The following is a 13,029-nucleotide window of genomic DNA, read 5'->3' on the forward strand; positions in this document are numbered from 1 at the left end:
CCCCAATGGAAGGAATTTGTTGATCGCAGCGGGAACGGGTTTTCGGACTCTTTTTTAAAAAATAAGATAAAAATACATTATCGGCTGTTTGAAAAAGCAGGGCCCGTGTGTCTTTGGCTTGACACTGGTGCTACTTGCCATTAGCTTGTGCTGCTAACGGAATAAAAGCTGCGTCCCTGTGAAGTGGACTCAACACCAACACTGAGCATTACCTTGAAATACACAGTATCACAAACTGAATCAAACAATTAGTCCTCTTTTGAAATCGCTCCTCTCCGTTTTACGCAACACAGAAGGTGATGGGTGACATTTGTTTTGTTCTTCTACCAACTAGCCTTACATTTAGGAGTGGATTAAAAGGAGGACCACCATATTAGTGGAGTCAAGTCGGGTTATTTTGGTGTTGGGCTACTGGAGGCTTCCTGCTGTCTCCGGGTAAGAAGACCGACGGTTGGAGCTTCATCTGCGCCCGGTGAGTTAAATTAGACGGGACCCGTTTGATTCACACAATTGGGCATCTTGGTTACACACTTATTATGACACTTTGGATGACTGAATAGTGAAAGATGGCACATATATATTATATATATATATTTATTTTTTACAAGACTTTAGTAGGTTTAACTATTATGTGGTTTTCTTTCATAAGCCAATGAAGTCCTGGTTGAGTGCAGTCTAGATATTCTTATTGGATCCAACATTTTAGAATGAGTGAAAATAAACGCAATTTGTAGTTTTCTGCATTAGCTCGCTCGCTCACTCAACTCTTCAGAAGCCTATTGAAATTAAGGTCTGAAAATGGCCCCTTAATCCCCCCCTCCCGCATTATTTTAGCCAATGTCAAATATTGAAGTGCTAGACTAAACAACATTTATGAAGTTACTGTGTCATTTCTCCACCGTTGTCCAGATGGCTACATAACTCAGCCTATCGAATCAACCTGATGATTGAATAGACGGTTCAAAGAACGGTTGTGTTTTCATTAGCGGTGTGTCAGTGTGTCCGCGGCGATTTGGGAGCTGTTCACCTTCTTGGGTCCTGACGCCTGACAGTATTTATTTTTTTATTTATTTTTTTACATCAATCCGCCCGGTTGACCGAATTACACATTCACTATTTATTTACAGGAACACAGAAAACAAGAGTCCACTTCAGCTTCCTAGTGAAAGGGGGGTTGGCATCCACGCTGTAGACTTCGCCGATCTGAGATGACTAGTGTCTATTATCAGGACTGTTAACAATGCGCTCCAACCGGAGCATCAACCTTTGACTGGATGAATTGGGAAGCCGACCAATCTTGCTACTGATAGTCTAGTTTTCCTATTCATCAGCATAGACACACAGACCCATATTCAGCATTTTTGCAAAGAGATAAAGGAGTTATTCATGTGGTCAGTTATCAGATGATCATTCGTGGAACGTGTGCGCGTGCGTATGAAATGCTTCTTTTATCCGCTGAGCAAAGTTGTATTTATTAGGCTACTTTCACCTGTTTTTATTTATTTATTTATTTATTTATTCATGTGCTTTCTGGGCATCTATGAGCTAGATGCTGTCAGTGATGCCGTGCTGCTCTGTACTCACAGTGGGGACTGCTGAGTGTTGGTACAACAGACACAGTAGATCTGCTTCATGCTCCATTGATTGAAACGTCCACCAATCACTATACATGTGATTGGAGTGGGACGGCCTATCAGATCGCGGTGGGACTTGACGGTAGTAAAACCATACTGAGGCTTTAGCTTCTCGGGCCACAGAACGGAGAATGGTGATGTTAAAGTGTGTTTGATCTATGACTGATGAGAGCCTACTGGGAGAGGAGTCAGGTCCTACACCAGACACTGGCTTTAGTGGGGAGACTGGGAGAGGAGAGGTCCTACACCAGACCCTGGCTTTAGTGGGGAGACTGGGAGAGGAGTTAGGTCCTTCACCAGACACTCTCTTTAGTGGGGAGACTGGGAGAGGAGAGGTCCTACACCAGACACTGTCTTTAGTGGGGAGACTGGGAGAGGAGTCAGGTCCTACACCAGACACTGGCTTTAGTGGGAGACTGGGAGAGGAGTCAGGTCCTATACCAGACACTGGCTTTAGTGGGGAGACTGGGAGAGGAGAGGTCCTACACCAGACACTGTCTTTAGTGGGGAGACTGGGAGAGGAGAGGTCCTACACCAGACACTGGCTTTAGTGGGGAGACTGTGAGAGGAGTTAGGTCCTACACCAGACACTGGCTTTAGTGGGGAGACTGGGAGAGGAGTTAGGTCCTTCACCAGACACTGGCTTTAGTGGGGAGACTGGGAGAGGAGAGGTCCTACACCAGACACTGGCTTTAGTGGGGAGACTGGAAGAGGAGTTAGGTCCTACACCAGACACTGGCTTTAGTGGGGAGACTGGGAGAGGAGAGGTCCTACACCAGACACTGGCTTTAGTGGGGAGACTGGGAGAGGAGTTAGGTCCTACACCAGACACTGGCTTTAGTGGGGAGACTGGGAGAGAAGTCAGGTCCTACTCCAGACACTGGCTTTAGTGGGGAGACTGGGAGGGGAGTCAGGTCCTACACCAGACAATGGCTTTAGTGGGGAGACTGGGAGAGGAGAGGTCCTACACCAGACACTGGCTTTAGTGGGGAGACTGGGAGAGGAGAGGTCCTACTACAGACACTGGCTTTAGTGGGGAGACTGGGACAGGAGACCTTTTGTGATAAAAAAATGCCTTTATCGGCCCTTATCATTGTCACTAGTGAGTCAACGCAGAAGTTGTCTTCGTGTACTGATTAGATAGTGTGTCGGGGACAGTAGCTGCCCATGGTTCTGCAGCCTACTTGAGGAAGTTGTCTTCATGTACTGATTAGATAGTGTCGGGGACAGTAGCTGTCCATGGTTCTGCAGCCTACTTGAGGAAGTTGCTCTGCTTTGAACATGCTTGGAACGAATTCTCATTGGATTTTTCTTTTACTCATTAGTGATATAAAAGTCTTACACTCTCTCCCGGTGTTTGTCCGTGTTCGTCCACAAAGAGCAGTAGGTTGTAAATCTGTAACACAACAGGACAACGGATGAAAGCTAGCATGATTCTGGCTGTGGCTGAGAGTTGGCGAGCCAGAGATGACTGTGAAATATAGAGGACTAAATCAGAGGCAGTATTAGCTTAATTAAATATCTGTGTTATCGCGATGCAAAGACCATTCTGTATGAGTGTTTCGTCAGTGTCTCCTAATGACCTCTGCTGTTTTAAATGAAATGACCTACATTTCCTGATATGAATCTGGTGGCATCTGTAGTTGGCCAGCAACGGAGACAGGCTATAGGCCCACGGAGACGGGCTATAGGCCTAAAGGAGACGGGCTATAGGCCCAACGGAGACAGGCTATAGGCCTAACGGAGACGGGCTATAGGCCCAACGGAGACGGGCTATAGGCCCAACGGAGACGGGCTATAGGCCCAACGGAGACGGGCTATAGGCCCAACGGAGACGGGCTATAGGCCCAACGGAGACGGGCTATAGGCCCAACGGAGACGGGCTATAGGCCCAACGGAGACGGGCTATAGGCCCAACGGAGACGGGCTATAGGCCCAACGGAGACGGGCTATAGGCCCAACGGAGACAGGCTATAGGCCAATCATATAATTCAAACTATCTATAGACCTATCACATGAATTACCTGTCTGAGTAGTTCTATCCTGGCTGAACTGCCTGTCTGTGTAGTTCTATCCTGGCTGAACGACCTGTCTGTGTAGTTCTCTCCTGGCTGAACTGCCTGTCTGTGTAGTTCTCTCCTGGCTGAATTGCCTGTCTGAGTAGTTCTATCCTGGCTGAACTGCCTGTCTGAGTAGTTCTATCCTGGCTGAACGACCTGTCTGTGTAGTTCTCTCCTGGCTGAACTGCCTGTCTGTGTAGTTCTCTCCTGGCTGAATTGCCTGTCTGAGTAGTTCTATCCTGGCTGAACTGCCTGTCTGTGTAGTTCTATCCTGGCTGAACTACCTGTCTGTGTAGTTCTATCCTGGCTGAACGACCTGTCTGTGTAGTTCTATCCTGGCTGAACTGCCTGTCTGTGTAGTTATATCCTGGCTGAACTGCCTGTCTGTGTAGTTATATCCTGGCTGAACTACCTGTCTGTGTAGTTCTATCCTGGCTGAACTACCTGTCTGAGTAGTTCTCTCCTGGCTGAACTGCCTGTCTGTGTAGTTCTATCCTGGCTGAACTGCCTGTCTGTGTAGTTCTATCCTGGCTGAACTGCCTGTCTGTGTAGTTCTCTCCTGGCTGAACTGCCTGTCTGTGTAGTTCTCTCCTGGCTGAACTGCCTGTCTGTGTAGTTCTCTCCTGGCTGAACTGCCTGTCTGTGTAGTTATATCCTGGCTGAACTACCTGTCTGTGTAGTTCTATCCTGGCTGAACTACCTGTCTGTGTAGTTCTCTCCTGGCTGAACTGCCTGTCTGTGTAGTTCTATCCTGGCTGAACTGCCTGTCTGTGTAGTTCTCTCCTGGCTGAACTGCCTGTCTGTGTAGTTCTCTCCTGGCTGAACTGCCTGTCTGTGTAGTTCTCTCCTGGCTGAACTGCCTGTCTGTGTAGTTCTATCCTGGCTGAACTGCCTGTCTGAGTAGTTCTATCCTGGCTGAACTACCTGTCTGTGTAGTTCTATCCTGGCTGAACTGCCTGTCTGTGTAGTTCTATCCTGGCTGAACCACCTGTCTGAGTAGTTCTATCCTGGCTGAACTACCTGTCTGTGTAGTTCTATCCTGGCTGAACTCCCTGTCTGAGTAGTTCTATCCTGGCTGAACGACCTGTCTGTGTAGTTCTATCCTGGCTGAACTGCCTGTGAGTAGTTCTATCCTGGCTGAACTGCCTGTCTGAGTAGTTCTATCCTGGCTGAACTGCCTGTCTGTGTTGTTCAGTTAGACAGGAGGTAATGTAGTAGTTGAACAAGGACACTGTTAGACAGGAGGTAATTTAGTAGTTTAACAAGGAGACAATGTTAGACAGGAGGTAATGTAGTAGTTGAACAAGGAGACACTGTGGGACAGGAGGTAATGTAGTAGTTGAACAAGGAGACACTGTGAGACAGGAGGTAATGTAGTAGTTGAACAAGGAGACACTGTTTGACAGGAGGTAATGTAGTGGTTGAACAAGGAGACACTGTTTGACAGGAGGTAATGTAGTAGTTGAACAAGGAGACACTGTATAACGCATAATTATAAAATGCATAATTTTAGTTGAAATGAGTTGTGAGGGGAATGTGATGACAAAGCCTTGTATGTATTTAGAATGCTAATGACGAGTGGTGAGCCAGGAAGGAGGGAGAAGGACCTGTGAGGCATAGAAACCACACACATACACACACACACACACACACACACACACACACACACGGCCTGTGAGGCATAGAAAAGCCACCTCTCTGCTCTGCATCTCTCCTCCTCCTCCTCTCGGACGGGCTGAATTAGCAAGCCAAATGTAGAGCAAACAAAATGCGCTGGTTTCTGAATTTGGGACGCAGGACAGAAGAGAGAGGAGAAGAGATCTGCATTGCGATCAGTTGAAACTGCAGCCCTAGATCAGTGAATTAGACAGGAAGTAGCTTGTATTAAACATCTCTGACCCTACCTGAACACTGGTTGTGGATCAGATCACCTGGAATGTTAATAGACAGGAAGTAGCTTGTATTAAACATATCTGACCCTACCTGAACACTGGTCTGGGATCAGATCACCTGGAATGGTAATAGACAGGAAGTAGCTTATATTAATCATCTCTGACCCAACCTGACCACTGGTCTGGGATCAGATCACCTGGAATGGTAATAGACAGGAAGTAGCTTGTATTAAACATATCTGACCCAACCTGACCACTGGTCTGGGATCAGATCACCTGGAATGACACGTAGGCTACACTTTCACCTTGACTTGTGTTCTATAGTCCTGGTGGATTCAGAGACAAGGGGACCATCTCTTCTGGGCCATTTGAACGGGTGCTTTTGGAAGCCAAATTGTGACTCATTTCAGGAAGCTAGGTCACGCGTCACTACCTCACAGGAAAAGAGTGGGGAACCTTCCCGAGAGCCATGATTGGCTGAGATAATGGGTGGGCTGGACATGTCAAGAGATGAGTTCTGATTGGTCTGCCATAGATCACGCTTCTGTCTATAACATGAGCTGGTCCGTATGCTTAGGTAATCCTTTCTAAAGACATCGCGTAGTAGAACTGCATACGTGTTGCTCTCCACTTTCTGGAGGACCCCGTTTTGAAATCAGTGGAATTAGAGTATGATAGCTAAGGAGAAAATTCTGTCGTTTTGATTGTAAATGTGCAGACGGAGTCGAACAGAGAACGCACAGAAGGCTGTTGTATAAAACACGTGTCTCCGGATTACATCTTCAAACTAAGGGTAACCATGGCATCCGTGACAGAGCGGGAGAAGCGTCCATCCATGTATATGGGTAAGATAGTCTAGTTAGCTACATTTTCAGATATTACACGTTTCTAATTTTGTCAAAGTCGTTTTCATTTCAAGTTAGTGTACTGTTTGCTTTCTAGCTAAAGTTAGCTGGCTGGCTCGTTAGCTAACGTTACGTGTATGATCTGTGTTATAATATTATTCGTATCTCCAGAGCCATTTGTAATGCTAGTTATAGCCTAATGTTAGCTAGCTAACATTGAACCTGGTTGGTTAGCTACCTGCAGATTCATGAAGAGTAGTAATGTTATGAGCTGGGACTATGTTTCATTGTTTAGCTAGCTAGCTACATGTCTAATCAAAAAGACTCCACTATGCAAGAAAACCATTTCAATAGAATCTTCATGATGTCACTGCGACAACTGTCGATAGACGTAGCAGGTAAATTCGCTCTGGCTATCTACTCCGATTTCAGGGCACTCGTCTGAGTGTGCCAGAGCGCAGTATAACTGACGAATTTAGGAACGCGTGGAATATGGCCGGTGTCAGTTAAAGTTGGCAAAAAAACTTAAAGGTTAAATGGTTACCAGCAGCACAGTTTCCGTCTCCGATGCTCTGGATAAAAACAGCTTAACCGGCTCTGCTAGGGCGGTGTAAAATGCTTCCCTCATTTGTGTCAGGAAGTAGCTAGAAAGCTAGCCAACGTTAGCCAGTTAGCTTGGATGCTTGACTTCTGTTGCGAGGTCAGAACGCTCGGATCAACCCGACTCCTCGGCCAGAGCGTCCAGTGTGCTCTCTGAACGCTCCGAGAGCGAAACGCTCTGAGTTTAACGAACGGACAATATGACAACGCTCTGTGTTTAACGAACGCTCAGAGCGCACTGTGATCACTCTCTAGCACTACAGATTGAATTTAGGGACACACCCATAGTATAAACCAGCTTTTAGTCTTGAAATCTTTAGTTGTTCAGTACACTACTATACTCACTCTGTTTAGCTCATGGCCTCACATGTGAAACTTGAAAGAGATGGGTGGAGCTAAGGCAGGCGAGTTTACGGGCGGGGCTATAGTTTACGGGCGGGGCTATAGTTTACGGGCGGGGCTATAGTTTACGGGCGGGGCTATAGTTTATGGGCGGGGCTATAGTTTATGGGCGGGGCTATAGTTTACGGGCGGGGCTAGAGTTTACGGGCGGGGCTATAGTTTACGGGGGGGGGCTATAGTTTAAGAGGGTGTAAACGATGCTGAATAGGTATAAACAAAGAAGTGGGTGCACCAGAACATTCAAGGCCCATTTTTCTATTTTAAAGTAGTGTGTGATATACAATTTTCTAGCTCTGAGTCTCTACTTTCATCCAATGTTAAAAAAAACCCCACAATTTCAAATTCTGCTACATAAGACCGACCCGAGCCATTCTTTCACAAACACTGTTGGTTTAAGGCTTTTTCAAGGCAAGGCTGGAGTCATGTTTATTTGGTTACGGACAATATTTTTCTTAGGATTTGTCTTAGGTCTCATTTATAGATTTTTTGGATCAAGTCAGCTTGATACACCAATTAGCATCCAGTATAATAACTAACGTCCAATTAGCATCCAGTGTAATAACTAATGTCCAATTAGCATCCAGTGTAATCCCTAATAACCCTTCTGTATCTGCTTCCCCCCTCTTCATCACGCTTCATACTTTTAACATTAACAAGGAACTAATAAATCATTTGGTTGCCATCTAACTGGTTTGAAATATCATCTCTTATTCATTCGTCCTCACTGATCTACTCTTCTCTGGTGTTCAGCAGTCTGTCTGTCTGTCTGTCTGATCACCTCCCTTCTCTGGTGTTCAGCAGTCTGTCTGTCTGTCTGTCTGATCACCTCCCTTCTCTGGTGTTCAGCAGTACGTCAGTCAGTCTCCCCACTGATGGATCTGACCAGGGGGGAGAAGTTACAGTACAGTGGTCAGAGGTCTGTCTCTCCTCTGGGGGATCCATGTCCTCATTTTCCCCAGTAGAGAGCTCTGTCCCTGACCAGGACAACGTCCTCATTTTCCCCAGTAGAGAGCTCTGTCCAGGACATCGTCCTCATTTTCCCCAGTAGAGAGCTCTGTCCAGGACATCGTCCTCATTTTCCCCAGTAGAGAGCTCTGTCCAGGACATCATCCTCATTTTCCCCAACAGAGAGCTCTGTCCCTGACATTGTCCTCATTTTCCCCAGTAGAGAGCTCTGTCTCTGTCCAGGACATCATCCTCATTTTCCCCAACAGAGAGCTCTGTCCAGGACATCGTCCTCATTTTCCCCAGTAGAGAGCTCTGTCCAGGACACCATCCTCATTTTCCCCAGTAGAGAGCTCTGTCCAGGACATCGTCCTCATTTTCCCCATTAGAGAGCTCTGTCCAGGACATCGTCCTCATTTTCCCCAGTAGAGAGCTCTGTCCAGGACATCGTCCTCATTTTCCCCAGTAGAGAGCTCTGTCCAGGACACCGTCCTCATTTTCCCCAGTAGAGAGCTCTGTCCCTGACCAGGACATCTGCCACATATTTCAGCCTGGTTCATTATCATATCTACTTCTAATTCTGACACTTTCACAGAATAATATATTGAGATATCTGGGTTAATGAATGTTGCAGACAGGGAATGGGATATGTTCCCTACGGCTGCGTAGTGATATCTTTTTGTGATGAGGTGTGTTTCGCCCCGATAAAGCAGCATTATCAATCACACTTCTAGAAGACATTAACTATAGCTGTGAAAATGAATCTTTCCTCCTTCTCCGTAGTCCCCTCTAACATGGCTGTGCTTACTGCAGGAGCAATGGCGGCCCCCTGTCATTCAGGGCAGGTGAGGGCAGAGCCTGGTTTGCATGTTATATTGACATTAATGAGTATCACGTATCAGTTTACAAACAATGTAATGAGTTAATGAAGTAACAAACATTCTCTTTTTCTTGTTTTCTTGATTTTAATGCAGCTCCAAAATGCAGGTGTTTCAGCCTAGATCAGTGCTTTCTGTGGGGGTGGGGCAGCCAGCGGGAAATACAGGAGTGTAGGGGTTGGTCACGTTCTCTAGTTACGCTGTGATTGGCTCAGTGTTCTGTCACTCATGGGGGACACTACGTCACTGCAGAATCTACAGGGAGGAGCTAGACAGTTCAAGCCCCCATTGGGTGTTGCCAGAGATTTACATTAGAAGTGCTACGTCCAAGACGGCTCAAGGTCATTGGCCAGAGATAAAATGATGTCAAATCACGTTATATCTACCCCTCAACTATGATTGGACGGATCATGTCAACCTCGTACTTTCAAAATCATAGCTAGCAGTGATAATCATGAATCACGTCGACAATCTACTGGCAAATCCTTTTCAATTATAGATAAAAATGTATCGATGCTCATCGGCCATTGGGCATAAACATTACACAACACGTTGGAATTCGCAAATTCGACAAGGAGTGGTTTGGAAGGAATCCGTGGCGAACTGCAAGCGTTGCAAAGCCTTATTTTCCTTCCACTGTCTACTATTCAGTGGACTGGGGGTCCAAGTCTGGGGTTTAAGGGTCTCTTTTCCAAGCTTAAAATGATAAACATTCATATGCAAAACCACGGGCCAGAAAAGGTTGAAAACATTTGGCCATGCTGTCAAATTAGCATGACTTCTGCTGCATTCAAGACAACTGGGAAATGGGAAATCTGACTTCGGTGAGTTCAAGACAACTGGGAACTCGGGGGGGGGGGGGGGGGGGGGAACACAAGCTCCGACTGGGGAAAATACGTTTTGAACGGTCATCCAACTGGGAAGTCGGGAACTCTGGCTTCTTTCTAGAGCTCTGACCTGAAGATCGCTTTGTATTTTCCCAAGGTCCAAATTTGTCTTGAAAGCAGCATAAATCCATAGAATGCCAGACTTTGATGACAGAGTTTCATGACATAATTTGCCCACACGAAGGACCGCCGCGCCACCTTCCTGTTCAAGTGAGCACAGCACAACAATGCTGAGTCCAAAAATGTATGGTATGCTGCTGCATGAATTATGTAATATGCCAGGGAGATATGTACACTGTAGCTAAGGAAGTAATACTAAGTGTATGTTGTGTAGTATGCTGTTAGTAGCCCATGTGCCTCACCCTAATAATTTGGTCCCTTTCCCCCTCATAACTTAGCCTACTGTTCTGACTTGGTGGTGCACATGTAGCCTATAGCCTGTTTTTAGAGAAATGTCATCATCAAATATTGTAAGAGCTTTCATTGTCTGTTTATATGCCCCCTTTATTTATCCTACGGTTCTGACTTGGTGTACAGGGAGAACACTGTAAGAACGGCCCGTGTTCTGAATTCCGTTGCTGTACATTTCAAAAAGTGCTGAACAAATAGTTATATTGACTAATGTGTCCGTCCTAGCTCGCTCATTAATGTCTTAAAATGACGGATTGCCACTTATCCACTCATTCCCTTATGCCATAGTTTGTACATCTCAATTGTCAGTAGAAACCACATTTGTTTTAACTGAGTCAGCCATATCAGCTATGTTTAAAAAATTAACCTTTCTGATCTCCCCATCCCGGATCCGGGTTCGTGAATACAGACTCAAGCTCATTACCATAACGCAACGTTAACTATTCATGAAAATCGCAAATGAAATGAAATAAATATGCTAGCTCTCAAGCTTAGCCTTTTGTTAACAACACTGTCATCTCAGATTTTCAAAATATGCTTCTCAACCATTGCAAAACAAGCATTTGTGTAACAGTATTGATGGCTAACGTAGCATTTAGCATTAGCATTCAGCTGGCAACATTTACACAAAAAAACAGAAAAGCATTCAAAAAAATCATTTACCTTTGAAGAACTTCAGATGTTTTCAATGAGGAGACTCTCAGATAGCAAATGTTCAGTTTTTCCTGAAAGATTATTTGTTTAGGACAAATCGCTCCGTTTTCTGCGTCACGTTTAGCTATGAAAAAACCCCTGTATCCAGGATTGTGTAAATCTATCAGCAAGCTCATTAGCATAACACAACGTTAACTATTTATGAAAATCGCAAATGAAATGAAATAAATATGCCATCTCTCAAGCTTAGCCGTTTGTAAACAACACTGTCATCTCAGATTTTCAAAATATGCTTCTCAACCATAGGAAAACAATAATTTGTGTAAAAGTAGCTAGCTAGAGTTAGCATTTCGCGTTAGCATTTAGCGTTAGCATTAGCGTTAGCATCCAGCACGCAACATTAACAAAAACATAAAAGCCTTCAAATAAAATCATTTACCTTTGAAGAACTTCTGATGTTTTCAATGAGGATACTCTCAGTTAGATAGCAGATGCTCAGTTTTTCCAAAAAGATTCCTTGTGTATTAGAAATAGCTCCGTTTTATACATCACATTTGGCTACCAAAAAAAATCCATAAAATTCAATCCTCAAAACGCAAACTTTTTTCCAAATTAACTCCATAATATCGACTGAAAACATGGCAAACGTTGTTTAGAATCAATCATCAAGGTGTTTTTCACATATCTCTTCATTGATACATCGTTCTTGGACACATGCTTTCTCCCCTGAATCAAATGGTAAAGTGGAAGCAGCTGGCAATTGCGCACCGAATTCGACGCAGGACACCAGGCTTGGAAAATGTAGTCTCTTATGGTCAATCTTCCAATGATATGCCTACAAATACGTCACAATGCTGCTAAGACCTTGGGCGATCGACAGAAAGTGTAGGCTCATTCGTTGCGCAATCACAGCCATATAAGGAGAGAATGGAAAACAGATCTTCAGAAATTCTGCTAATTCCTGGGTGATGCATCATCTTGGTTTCGCCTGTAGAATGAGTTCTGGGGCACTTACAGACAAAATCTTTGCAGATTCTGAAACTTCAGAGTGTTTTCTTTCCAAAACTGTCAAGAATATGCATAGTCGAGCATCTTTTCGTGACAAAATATCGCGCTTAAAACGGGAACGTTTTTTATCCAAAAATGAAATAGCGCCCCTAGAGCTCTAACAGGTTAAAAAAAAAGGCAGTAAATTTGGCAGAAGGAACTGTTTGGCTGCCAGACAAGGCTCCGCTGATAGCCAGGTGTAGCGGTGGTAAGGATTCACTCCATGGTGCTGAACAGAAGGCTCTGCTGTTGGGACAGCTTTATGTCGGCCATAACAGTTTGTGGGCACCGTTTGTCACCGTTACAGTGCAGTTAATGTATTGTTTAGTGTTTGTGGCTTTGCTGACATGTATATAAAAAATAATGTTGCGTTTGCTCCACCAAGATTTACATCCTGAAATCAGAACTGTACTGGAGTGATACTACTTAAGTAAAAATACTCACTAAACAGAGAACATCCCTGGTCATCCTTACTGCCTCTGATCTGGAGGACTCACTAAACAGAGAACATCCCTGGTCATCCCTACTGCCTCTGATCTGAAGGACTCACTAAACAGAGAACATCCCTGGTCATCCCTACTGTCTCTGATCTGGCAGACTCACTAAACAGAGAACATCCCTGGTCATCCCTACTGCCTCTGATCTGGAGGACTCACTAAACAGAGAACATCCCTGGTCATCTCTACTGCCTCTGATCTGGAGGACTCACTAAACAGAGAACATCCCTGGTCCTCCCTACTGCCTCTGATCTGGCAGACTCACTAAACAGAGAAC

At 45.0% G+C, this 13,029-nt stretch overlaps 1 protein-coding gene across 3 annotated transcripts in view; it reads left to right on the forward strand.

Moving 5' to 3' along the window:
• Positions 1–13,029, forward strand: part of LOC118942844 (LARGE xylosyl- and glucuronyltransferase 1-like) — a 166,811-nt gene that overhangs the window by 370 nt on the left and 153,412 nt on the right. For all 3 annotated transcript variants that reach the window (XR_005038485.1, XM_036956703.1, XM_036956704.1), the window contains exon 1: positions 1–472. This exon is cut by the window's left edge and continues 370 nt beyond it. The gene's annotated coding sequence lies outside the window, so the exon portion shown is untranslated. The remainder of the gene's footprint in view (positions 473–13,029) is intronic.

The sequence above is a fragment of the Oncorhynchus mykiss genome, chromosome 21, assembly GCF_013265735.2.
Source record: "Oncorhynchus mykiss isolate Arlee chromosome 21, USDA_OmykA_1.1, whole genome shotgun sequence".
Taxonomy (NCBI): Eukaryota; Metazoa; Chordata; class Actinopteri; order Salmoniformes; family Salmonidae; genus Oncorhynchus; species Oncorhynchus mykiss.